We start from the raw sequence: 13,414 nt of genomic DNA on the forward strand, positions 1-13,414 counted from the left end.
TTCCGCTTATGTATACAGAAGATAAAACAATCAACTCATATTCCAGGCAGGACTAGGGAACACGTTACATGATAGGACCTGCGACATTTAAATCTAGGGCTACCGATCCTAATGTCTGTTGTGGTCGATTACAGGCAGATTTATTCAGTAGGTTTCATCTGCAGTTCTGCGTCTTGTCACAAAGATGCCAGTCTACAATGCTACTACCGTTTTCGATGAACTTACCGAATCATAACAAAATGCCAGTCTTTGTTAATATGAAAACCCAGAGTCGTATATTTTTTCTAAGTCTCCTTATAAATATAAATGGTCGGAGGAAGGGAGCGGCATACCACATCAAATAAGACCATGTCTACTAGAGCAGTGTGGTGTTAAAGACAATCTTCTTGTTGGTGACAGCTTCACCTTCATAAAAACGGTCACGGAGTAAATTCGGCGTCAGGTGCAGCTGTAGTCAGCGTAAAGTCGTCTTCAGTTGGGGGCGAGTTAGCTACCGTTGATTTGGAGCTATAAGAGTTTTGTGACGTCACTTCCGGTTACTTCACGTTGAGGCGCCACTGCCTCGCGTGAAGTACAAAATGTCTTGCGACGACGATGTACCTAAAAATGTCGATAAGTTGCGTAAGTAATACAGATCCAGATGATATTGAATCCCTTATTGTGCTCGTGACGCGTTTCGTCAGGTGTCCTGTAAAAGTAACAAAGAGAAGTGCAAATAATACCGTACGATACAATACAGCTTTACCAAAGAAATGAGGTTATATAAATCTGAAATGAAGTCACTTGTACACATATATAAAGAAACTGTGTAATGTTTTAAACCGAAGCATCATGTGAGGAGGATAAACTTCATTATTTTTGGTGAAAGACTTGGCAGCTATTCCAGAACACAGCAGGCTTCCGGCAAAATGTGAAATAATGCAAGTGGTTGCTAAATATAAGCTACTGACTTCTACGACCGTGCATCAGCGAGGTTATGCAAACTTTGCTGCAGCACCCGAGGCATAATAATGTGATGTCCACCTCCCCCTCCCCCTCCCCACCCACCAGTTGCCTTTTTCCCACCCCAGCAGTTTTTCACAAACGCCTTTGAAACGAATTTCCCAGCTCCCCCAGTTATGGTAAACAGCACTTACACACAACTTTCCTCTCCGCCCACTCCTGAAATCGAAAACCAGTCTGATAATTCGTCAATTCTGAGCCCTTGAAAAACACTTTATACTTCGTTACCACACACAATTCAACTATCGTACCATTCGGAAAACGTTTCATGGCATTAGCTTCCATTATGTTAACTGACATTTATATTTATGACAAATAACTCGATAAAAATCTGATAAAATGTTTCACATTTCTGCAACAAACAAGTTTGTCTTGCAACCTCCTCAGAGTAACAGACACCATGTCTACCACTGTTATTAGCTTCATGATGGTACCAATCAACGGAAAGAATGGTTTCAGTATTGCACACAGTTCATCGGATAAAGTTAATGACATAAGATAGAAATTTCTCAGGATATGCTCGCAATTTCCCATGACGGCAATGAAAAGCTCTCAATCTTAATCGATAACTAATTATAGGGTGGCGCCAATGCTTTGTTTATCTTTACTATATTTTGCGTTTCTTCTCAACAACTGCAGCAGCGTCAACTACTTCCTCTACAGGAAACATTTTTTTGCTGATATTCTAGAGACAACAGGCCAACAGGCAGAAGTTCTGGCCGGCCGATGTGGCTGAGCGGTTCTGGGTACTTTAGTCTGGAACAGCGCGATCGCTACGGTCGGAGGTTCGAATCCTGCCTCGGGCATGGCTGTGTATGATGTCCATAGGGTAGTTAGGTTTAAGTAGGTCTAAGTTCTAGTGGACTGATGACCTCATATGTTGAGTCCCATAGTGTTCAGAGCCATTTGAACCAATTTTTGGAGCAGAAGTTATTTTCGAGTAAATTGAAGGTGGAGAGGGGAAGAAAGGACAGGGGACGGATCACTGCTGTCCTTGCAATTGCGATAACACTGTGTCCCAGATGGCGCAGGGGTTACCACACCTGCCTATTAAACCCGGAGATCCCGAGTTTGAATCTCGGTCCGGTACGTATTTTGACTCGTCGCCACCGATTGCGAGTAATGTCCCAGTGCAGCTCTCCTTTCCCTTCCTTTTTGTTCCCCTCTCCACCTTCAATTTGCATATAACATATAAGAGTTGCGGATACTGCCACACATATCTTTTTAGGTACCACATGACAGCTGCAGAGGGCGGTGTTTCGTCTCTGTACGCCGAAGACCGGCGCAAAAAGCGGCTCACCGCATCCAGATGCACGGCCTCCCGTGTGGAGGACACTCTCTTTCCCGTGTGCATCGACTCTTCTAACATGGGATGTTGCAGTTATTACACTACTGGCCATTAAAATTGCTACACCAAGAAGAAATGCAGATGATAAACGGGTATTCATTGGACAAATATATTATACTAGAACTGACATGTGATTACATTTCACGTAATTTGGGTGCACAGATCTTGAGAAATCAGTACCCAGAACAATCACCTCTGGCCGTAATAACGGCCTTGATACGTTACCACAGTTTATCAAGAATAGTGACTGGCGTATTGTGATGAGCCAGTTGCTCGGCCACCATTGACCAGACGTTTTCAATTTGTGAGAGATCTGGAGAATGTGCTGGCCAGGGCACGAGTCGAACATTTTCTGTATCTAGAAAGGCCTGTACAGGACCGGCAACACGCGGTCGTGTATTATCCTGCTGAAATGTACGGTTTCGCAGGGATCGAATGAAGGGTAGTGCCACGGGTCGTAGCACATGTGAAATGTAACGTCCACAGTTCAAAGTGCCGTCAATGCAGACAAGAAAAAAAAATGGTTCAAATGGCACTGAGCACTATGGGACTTAACATCTGTGGTCATCAGTCCCCTAGAACTTAGAACTACTTAAACCTAACTAACCTAAGGACATCACACACATCCATGCCCGAGGCAGGATACGAACCTGCGACCGTAGCAGTCGCGCGGTTCCGGACTGAGAGCCGTAACCGCGAGACCACCGCGGCCGGCTGCAGCAAGAGGTGACAGAGACGTGTAACCAATGGCACCCCATAGCAACACGGCGGGTGATAGGCCAGTAAGGCGATGACGAATACACGCTTCAAATGTGCGTTCGCGGTGTCGCCAAACACGGATGCGACCATCACGGTGCTGTAAATCAGACCTGGATTCATCCGAAAAAATGACGTTTTGCCATTCGTGCACCCAGGTTCGTGGTTGAGTACACCATCGCAGGCGTTCCTGTCTGTGATACAGCGTTAAGGGTAACCGCAGCCACGGTCTCCAGCCTGATAGTCCATGCTGCTGCAAACGTCGCCGAACTGTTCGTGCAGATGGTTGCCGTCTTGCAAACGTCCCCATCTGTTGACTCAGGGGTCGAGACGTGGCTGCACGAGCCGTTACAGCCATGCGGATAAGATGCCTGTCATCTCGACTGCTAGTGGTACGAGGCCGTTGGGATCCAGCACGGCGTTCCGTATTACCTTCCTGAACCCAACGATTCCATATTCTGCTAACAGTAATTGGATCTCGACCAACGCTAACAGCAATGTCGCGATACGATGAACCGCAATGGCGATAGGCTACAATCCGACCTTTATCAAAGTCGGAAACGTGATGGTACGCATGTCTCTTCCTTACACGAGGCATCACAAAACGTTTCACCAGGCAACGCCGGTCAACTGCTGTTTGTGTATGAGAAATTGTTTGGAAAATTTCCTCATGTCAGCACGTTGTAGGTGTCGCCACCGACGCCAACTTTGTGTGAATGCTGTGAAAAGCTAATCGTTTGCATATCACAACATCTTCTTCCTGTCGGTTGCATTTCGCGTCTATAGCACGTCATCCTCGTGGTGTAGCAATTTTAATGGTCAGTAGTGTATTTATGTATACTACAGAGAGAACTGCATGACTAGGATATGGACAACGGAGGAAATCTGCGTTTTTAAAGAGGTAACATAAGACGTCAACAGGCGTCCATTTTCGTAAACAAACTGTGTGGTTTGCGAGCCAGGTGAACCAGACAGCTGCCTTTGAAGAGCGCTACAGCCGCTAATCGCGTTAACCGGCACGTCCCGTCTGATGCGAGCGCTGCGTCTCCTTGAGGCTGGATTTCCCGTCCGCGACTACGTCAGCCGTAGGTGGCTCATCCTGTGTAACGACGGCTTAAGTGTGGGCTCTCGACAGCAAAAAAATTCGTAAGACGGTCAGTGGGCATTGGCGTGGAAGCGGGCACGCGGAGAATGTGGCGCGGATTTAGTGCGTGCAGGGCGGCTGCAGCCGCGTGGAATGCCAGCAGACCAGTTCCGCGGCGGAATCCGCTGAAAAAGTGTCAACACGAGGAGTGGCACACCGCGGCACGCGTGCTCACTGGCTGACTGCTGCCTTGTACCGGCTGCGCAGCTCCCGCGTGCTTCCACGTTGCTGCTGGTCAGGGAACCCCGTGGCGGGCACGGACCTCCGTCACATCTGCCAACTGAGGGCGGCGACCCAGCTTCAGTGCGCTGTCTGGTCTGACCAGTCAAGGGGAGGCCTGAACACAGCGAGGATACCGGCCTCTGCCACGGATCCGAAGGGTGGTGGGGAAGAGGTCGTCGCCCTACACACACATCCCGAAGTGTGTCCCATCGTCTGATATTAGTGGGGTTGTTTGTAAGAGATATGTGTCATTATGGTGGGATACTTGGTCGTCACTTCAAGAAAATAAGCTCCGGGCCATAAAACCGTTTCCAACAACTTGGACAACCTCCTCCCGACCATCTCGGCGAGAGGAGGTCATTTTGGCCAGGTTGCGGATTGGGCATTGCCGGTTTAGCCACCGCTACCTGCTATCCGGTGACCCCGCCCCGCAGTGCCCTTGTGGTCATGCATTGACAGTGCGCCATGTTTTATTGTCGTGTCCCCGTTTTAATCAATCTCGTGTTGACCTGCTTCTGCCATCTACCTTACAGGAAATTTTAGCTGATGACGCTCGAGCAGCTGCTCGCGTTCTTCGTTTCCCCCTTCAAGCTAGACAAGTTTCGTTCTTTGTAGTTTTTTCGTTTGACGCTTATTTCGTGAGATATTTGGCCCGGTAACGATTAATGGACCACCCTCATACAGGCCCCTGCCAAAGGGCGGTGGAGAGGAGTATATGCCAGTTTCTGAGCACTAGCAAACTGGAGAGATCTCGAAAACCTACCGTTATTTGTATGATTCGTTGTAATAAAATGACAAACGTCATATTCGTGGTAAAAGAATTGTTGTAACTTGCGGATGATGAGAGTAGGCCTTTTGAAGCGAACAGCATGTTGAGGATCCATTAAAACACATTGTTCTTGGTAGAATTCGTTATAATTAAATTTCAGTTAGTAATATAGCTACAGTTACAGCTTTCAGGGCATGGTAACAAGCTAGATATGGATTCTCAACATACGAGGCCACGGTACGGTAAAGGGTATCATTACAGTTTCAAAGAGTAATTTCGAAGAGTTGGTGGGTCGCATCCCACTTAACTCACACATTTTTTTCTTGTAACCTTCTCTTTTTTAACATGTTCTGATACTTTCTTATTAGTTTAATATAAGTACAAGGGTGGTCTGAAAAGTTCTCGGAACAGAATAGAAAAAAGTACTTACATCACTGAAACTTCTTTTATTTTTCAATGTAGTCTCCTTGCAGGTTAATGCAGTTGGTCCAACGATGTTCCATCGCCTTGATCTCATCTCGAAAATGAGTTTCCTCCAGGCCTGCAAAATAGTTGTCGACTCCGGATGTGAGTTCTCGTTTGAAGTGAATCTTCGTCCACCAAGAAAAATTTTCAATTGTGGGAGGAGATGGAAATCTGACGGAGCCATATCAAGTGAATAAGGCGGGTGTGGCTACAATTCATACATTAGTTCATGTAATTTTGCCATGTCGACGGCACATGTGTGCGCATTTTCTTGATGGAAGATGACTTTCTTCCTTGCTAAACCTGCCCTTTCTTCGCGTGTCTTTTGTTGCAATTTGTCCAGGAGGTTAGCACATTATTCTCCAGTAGTTGTTTGCCCAGTGGGGAGATAATCTACAAACAGAATCCCCTTCGCATCCCATAACACTGATGCCACGACCTTTCCTGCCGAAGGAATTGTCTTTGCTTTCAGATGACATCCAGGAAGCACGAGCAATTTCACGAACTTTCAATCGGCGATCCTCCATGATCATTTTGTGCACTTTCGCAATGATTTCTGGGGTAGTGACACATCTTCGCCGACCACTGCGCGGATCATCATCTAAGCTCTCCCGACCCAATTTAAATTCATTTGTCCACTTGGCAACAGTTGAATATGAAGGAGCAAAGTCCCACAGTGTATTCTGGAAATCGGGATGAATGTTCTTTGCTTTCATACCTTTCTTTACGAAGTACTTAATCAATGCTCGAAATCTCGATTTTTGTCCGCAAATCATTACGCGGATCAACAACAGAGCAACGTCACCGCCACAGCTCTCTTCCAAGAGCACTTACAGGGCACGTGTTTACAAGCAACAGTCCAATGAATATCACGTGAACAACTCGTTGCGCTACCCCTGTCCTCTCGTGGTGATTCCGAGAACTTTTCAAACCACCCTGGTATATACTATAGTATTCGAGTAACCTAAATATAAGGGCGCTCTTTTTAGTATTGGATGTAATGTAAATATAAGGGCGGTCTTTTTGAGGGGTGAGTTAATTCGATTGGCTTAATATAAAGGGCACCTTGCACTACTTGCAGTGAGTGTTGTGCCCCGTTTCTCTTATAAGTTTCCTAATTCGCATGTAGAGAGTTTGCTACTGAGTAGGAACAGTGATCAAATAAGAACGACCTTAATGTTTTACTAAATGTGAGAATGATGAAATAATTTTTATCTGGTGTGAACTATCGTAAATCTGTATCGCACTATTTTTAATAGAATTTTCATAATCCGATGTCCTTACTGACTGGACACCGTAATTTTTTCCTTATAATATTTTCACGAATGTTGAAGTTTTTATGTATACATCAGACAGAAAAACCTGACCGTCGTATGGGAAAGGGGGGAAAAGTACGTTTTAATAGAGCTAATATGGAAATTTTACTCCCGTCCATTTCGTAAACAGTGTGATTTACGAGCCAGATACAGCCGACAACTGCCACTGGAACGCGTTGCGACCGGACACAGATGCTGGTCGGCGGCAAAGAGGTATATTTCCACACGCGCCGCCTGTGCTTAAAGCGTTCAGACATTAGATTCGTTGGTCGATGTATTATCGGCGGCGGTAACAGCTCGACGACTTCTCTGAGATTCGATTATTCTATGCCTTGTTGTTGTTGTCTTCAGTCCTGAGACTGGTTTGATGCAGTTCTCCATGCTACTCTACCCTGTGCAAGCTTCTTCATCTTCCAGTACTTACTGCAAACTACATCCTTTTGAATCTGCTTAATGTCTTCATCTCTTGGTCTCCCTCTACGATTTTTACCCTCCACGCTGCCCTCCAATGCTAAATTTTTGATCCCTTGATGCCTCAGAACATGACCTACCAACCGGTCCCTTCTTCTTGTCAAGTTGTGCCCCAATTCTATTCAATACCTCCTCATTAGTTATGTGATCTACCATCTAATCTTCAGCATTCTTCTGTAGCACCACATTTCGAAAGCTTCTATTCTCTTCTTATCCAAACTATTTATCGTCCATGTTTCACTTCCATACATGGCTACACTCCACACAAGTACTTTCAGAAACGAGTTCCTGACACTGAAATCTATACTCAATGTTAACAAATTTCTCTTCTTCAGAAACGCCTTCCTTGCCATTGCCAGTCTACATTTTATATCTTCTCTACTTCGACCATCATCAGCTATTTTGCTCCCCAAATAGCAAAACTCCTTTACTACTTTAAGTGTCTCATTTCCTAATCTAATTCCCTCAGCATCACCCGACTTAATTCGACTACATTCCATTATCCTCGTTTTGCTTTTGTTGATATTCATCTTATATCCTCCTTTCAAGACACTGTCCATTCCGTTCAGCTGCTCTTCCAAGTCCTTTGCTGTCTCTGACAGAATTACAATGTCATCGGCGAAACTCAAAGTTTTTATTTCTTCTCCATGGACTTTAATACCTACTCCGAATTTTTGTTTTTTGTTTCCTTTACTACTTGCTCAGTATACAGATTGAATAACATCGGGGATAGGCTACAACCCTGTCTCACTCCCTTCCCAACCACTGCTTCCCTTTCACACCCCTCGACTCTTATAGCTGCCATCTGGTTTCTGTACAAATTGTAAATAGCTGTTCGCTCCCTGTATTTTACCCCTACCACCTTTAGAATTTGAAAGAAAGTATTCCAGTCAACATTGTCAAAAGCTTTCTCTAAGTCTACAAATGCTAGAAATGTAGGTTTGCGTTTCCTTAATCTATTTTCTAAGATAAGTCGTATGGTCAGTATTGCCACACGTGTTCCAACATTTCTGCGGAATCCAAACTGATCTTCGCTGAGGTCGGCTTCTACCAGTTTTTCCATTCGTCTGTAAAGAATACGCGTTAGTATTTTGCAGCTGTGACTTATTAAACTACCTAAATTAAAAATCTATTTACTAAGTTATCAGTTTATCGAATTTGTATGGGTTTCTTTAAAATAGAACACCAGAAGGAAGAGATAGATGTTAGAATCTTTGCGTCACTGTAGTTCATCGAATGATCCCTATCTGTAAAATGCTCTGCCACAGCTTCCCGTCAGGCTGTAGTAAGCGTGTATATCTTCGGTTTTCCACGCACATCTCATGAACGGTGCGTGTTGCCTGTCCTATATTTAACCTATCACAATGTCCTCAAGGAATGTGATACACACCCACCTTACGAAGCAGTCAATCTCCATAAAAGAACCGAGGAAGGTTGCAGTCTTCGTAGGAGGTCAGATGATCACGTCAGCATGGTGTTTCTCAAGAATACGGCTTCTTTTCGAGGAAAGAGTACCCATGTAACCCAAACTCTTCTGGTAAAAAAAGAAACTATTGTTGCTGTCCTGTATTCTCCATTTACGTTGTTATACAGGGTGTTACAAGAAGGTACGGCCAAACTTTCAGGAAACATTCCTCACACACAAATAAAGAAAAGATGTTATGTGGACATGTGTCCGGAAACGCTTAATTTCCATGTTAGAGCTCATTTTAGTTTCGTCCACCTACGCTCAATGGAGCACGTTATCATGATTTCATACGGGATACTCCACCTGTGCTGCTAGAACATGTGCCTTTACAAGTACGACACAACATGTGGTTCATGCACGATGGAGCACCTGCACATTTCAGTCGAAGTGTTCGTACGCTTCTCAACAACAGATTCGGTGACCGATGGATTGGTAGAGGCGGACCAATTACATGGCCTCCACGCTCTCCTGACCTCAACCCTCTTGACTTTCATTTATGGGGGCATTTGGAAGCTCTTGTCTACGCAACCCCGAGACTCTTCGTGCTCGTATTGTGGACGGCTGTGATACAATACGCCATTCTCCAGGGCTGCACCAGCCCATCAGGGATTCCATGCGACGGAGGGTGGATGCATGTATCCTCGCGAACGGAGGACATTTTGAACATTTCCTGTAACAAAGTGTTTGAAGTCACGCTGGTACGTTCTGTTGCTGTGTGTTTCCATTCCACGATTAATGTGATTTGAAAAGTAATAAAATGAGCTCTAACATGGAAAGTAAGAGTTTCCGGACACAGGTCCACATAACATATTTTCTTTCTTTGTGTGTGAGGAATGTTTCCTGAAAGTTTGGCCGTACCTTTTTGTAACACCCTGTAGGTATGTATCAAATTCATAATCGAAACAATGTGTGTGTAACACCAGAATTTCAAGGAGCCTTCAGTGGAGCCTCTAATGCCGGAAACCGCCATCCTCCGTTAGGCACCAGTGGGAAATGGAACACTCAAAGCCATTCAAGAACGCCTGGACGAAATATTCCACCACGCGGGACTCGACGCAACGTACATTTCATCTACGTTGACCGCGAAATTCTCAGCAGGTTTCTCTGTCTGCCGACATGTGAAAAAGTAAACCAAAACGTAAACGAAATAAGCAACTCGTCAGTTTTTCTGAGATTAATTATTATAGAACAGTTGTTTGTGAGATACGACCTGGTCCGATGACCCAAGTGCTCTGGAACTCCATCGTGTAGAAACCACAAACTAGGGTGCAACTGCAAAGAAACGTTCTCCAGAAGTTCAAGCAAGGCTATCTCCCAAAACTTAAAATACTATCCACGTTTCTATCGTTCGGGTAATACGTATCGTCCAGATATATGATATTCAAGAATACCCACCCAAATGTTCACTAAGAGTCTCAGCTGGTAACTTGTCGTGCGGGTATCGCGAGGACTTCAAACAGCGCTTTGGTGGTTCTTGCGGGATCTAAAAATACCCCCCCCCCCCCCTTAGAAAAGTTGACTCAACAGAAAACGTGACAAGGTCTGGATTATTGCGGGACAGTAGCACTTTGACAAAGGAACCACTATGAGAAATACTGCAGTGGTTCAAAATCAGGCTACGCCACGGCCTGATAGTTGGTTAAGGAACATATGTAGATGCGCGCCGTGCAAACCCATCCAGACACTCATGTGTTCTACGTGCATTGCGTGGGTGGCTGCTCGTGTGCTGCTTCTTGACACCCACATGTACCATAAAACCTATAAATCCAGAGATTCATGTCCTTCTCCTCGTACTTGCCTGATGTGTATTAGCGGATACGGTTCTTCGGTCGGCGGTAAACATTCGTGAGTAATGAGATGCTGGGAAGTCGTCTCCTTGATACGTTCCTGCCTATATCCGACGAACTGTACCAGCATTGCAGCTAGCTTCTCCGTTACATAAATGCGTGTCAGAAAGCTCTACAAATGTGTAACTATCTTCTACGAAGTCAGAAATTAACTACAGTACGTAAAACTCCATAAGCAAACAACTGTGCACTGAGTGACGTTACTAGCTGCGTGTTTACAGAGTAGCGCTAGTGTTTGGAAGAGGTGAACTGATGGACGACAAGAGCTACGTAAACAACTGCCTGCACGCAGGCTCAGGTAGACTACTGTAGCTGTGTGTTTAGTCTTCCATCGGCAGCACTAACATAAACGTCAATGGATGAATGGGCAGGTACCCAGTTGATAGGTCAGACACCGCCTGTTACTGTAAAAAATTAATTTCACATTTCCGGCTGTAGGTTCCTTTTTGCAAAACGTCCCGAATTTCACCCTCTACAGTCTCTCAAAATTTTAAAACGTAGTTCTGTAACACTGTGTGTTTCCAATAGTCTCTAACGACAGGCTGGGGATCCAAGAAATTCACTCAATTCTAGCACGGGTAATGTGAATTCTGATAACAGATGTTTACATGGCATTCTGATATTAAGGGCCAGAAGGTGGGCTACGTAGGATTGGTGCGAATGCGAAGCGATAAATCATGTGAGTGTACAACTCATAGTTGGTCACAGGAGGGTTCGTTCAGTGGTCACACAAACATATTCCCAGGACTCAGGCAAAAGAAATGATAGTTAAATCAAGACCTTACGCTGTCGACAGGCGTTGATATACATCAACGGGGATAGCTGAAAATGTGTGCCCCGACCGGAACTCGAATTCGCGATCTCCTGCTTACATGACAGACGCTATATCCATCTTTTTCTTTTTTTTCACATTTTGTTCGGTATTGTTCATTGCGTTTGGTCTGGGCGGACATCACAAGACATCCGTTAAAGTTGATCCTTGATTCTTTTACTCAGTTTTTTTATTACATAAGGCGAGCAGCCCTCTGACTGAACACGCTGAGCTACTGTGCCGGCGTCCATCTGAGCCACCGAGTGCCCAGTGGATAATGCGACTGCAGGGTTTTATCCCTTGCGTGCTCTCCGTGAGACCCACATTCCCAACTTAATGTCCACACACTACATTCGTAGTGCCCCTGCCAACTACACTCATTACTCGCGGCAGACAATGTGACCGAGTCCCGTAAAAGTTGGGGCAATACGTGTGCATCCGCACAAAAGGAGGTCAAAGGCCGGTTAGCCTTAACTATGTATGGAGATGGTATATGTTCTTTCGGACATGTACCAAAGAACAGATACCATCTCCATATATAGTTGAGGCTAACCGGCCACTGACCTCCTTCTTCTGTGCAGATGCACACGCATTGCCCCATCTCTTACGGGACTCGGTACGATTGTCTGCCGCGAGTAATGAGTGTAGTGGGGACGGACACTACGAATGTAGTGAGTCGACATTAAGTTGTGAATGTGGGTCTCACGGAGAGCGTGCAAGGGATAAATCCCTGCAGTCGTACTATACCCTGTGCCCTCGGTGGCTCAGATGGATAGAACGTCTGCCATGTAAGCAGGAGAGCCCGGGTTCAAGTCCCGGTCGGGGCACAGATTTTCCAACCCCTGTCGACAGCGTGGGGTCTTGATTTAATTATCATTTCTTTGTAGAGTGCAGACATGTCCGAAAGAACAGATACCATCTCCATATATCAGTCAAAAGACGATAGTTCTTCTCACAAATTAATCTCTCTTGCTTTCATAGTGGTGGCAAAACTGGTGAGTCTTTGGTTATCACTGAAGTGACATAGACAGCGTTTCCCTTTTTAAGAAGTGTTCGGAGGCTGATCATTTCTTGCGCAAGCATCACCCAGTTAGTGACACTGAACTGCAAAAACTGGAGCTCCAAGGTAGATTAGGAGTTCTTGGTGAACCTCTAGGGGCTACGATATTCGCTCTGCCTCACTTAAATAAAATACGGTTTCGATACAGAAGCAACTTCATCGAAGTTGACGTCGTTAAGACATGTGGATTGGAAGACGTGTAGAAAGTCTTGAAATACTATTTCATACACGTAACAAACATCACAACAAAGTTATATGTGGTCATCAGTGAAACGAAAAACGTCGAATAACAATTTACAGAGATTTAAGCTATGGCGCTCAGTGATCAATAGAGAGGCGTCTTGCTTTGGTGCAAAAGGAACGTAAGAGTAAAACCTTAGGAATCTCTCTGAGCTTACTACAAACGATAACTTCACAAACATACACAACGCAAGCTCATTCAGAAATGAGTTGGGTGGGTTATGATAAGACAGTGTCTACAGTACCAACTTAGACGTTTGAACAACGTGTTGTGAAAGACGAAAACGTAACAGATTATAATTTTTGTGTGGAGATTGACGGATAGCTTCGGTTGAGATCCTCCAAGATGAAAAAAATAACAATTTAAAAAACAGAATTACTGTTCTACAGTCGCATCTTTCGTATGGATAGCGACCGAATCGCAAAGAAAATTTCGAGTTTTCAGACGTTCCCAAGGTGGGAAAGATTTATGACGGCAAGATATCAAAGCCAACC

General features: G+C 44.9%; 1 protein-coding gene and 1 non-coding gene across 2 annotated transcripts in view; both read left to right on the forward strand.

Annotated features, from left to right (window-relative positions):
• LOC124775732 overlaps positions 1-13,414 on the forward strand; it is a 596,716-nt gene that overhangs the window by 32,033 nt on the left and 551,269 nt on the right. The gene's annotated exons all lie outside the window — the stretch shown is intronic.
• Trnat-ugu lies at positions 12,372-12,446 on the forward strand. Its single transcript has one exon. It is a non-coding gene; the product is annotated as a tRNA-Thr (tRNA).

Source organism: Schistocerca piceifrons, chromosome 2 (genome assembly GCF_021461385.2).
Source record: "Schistocerca piceifrons isolate TAMUIC-IGC-003096 chromosome 2, iqSchPice1.1, whole genome shotgun sequence".
NCBI lineage: Eukaryota > Metazoa > Arthropoda > Insecta > Orthoptera > Acrididae > Schistocerca > Schistocerca piceifrons.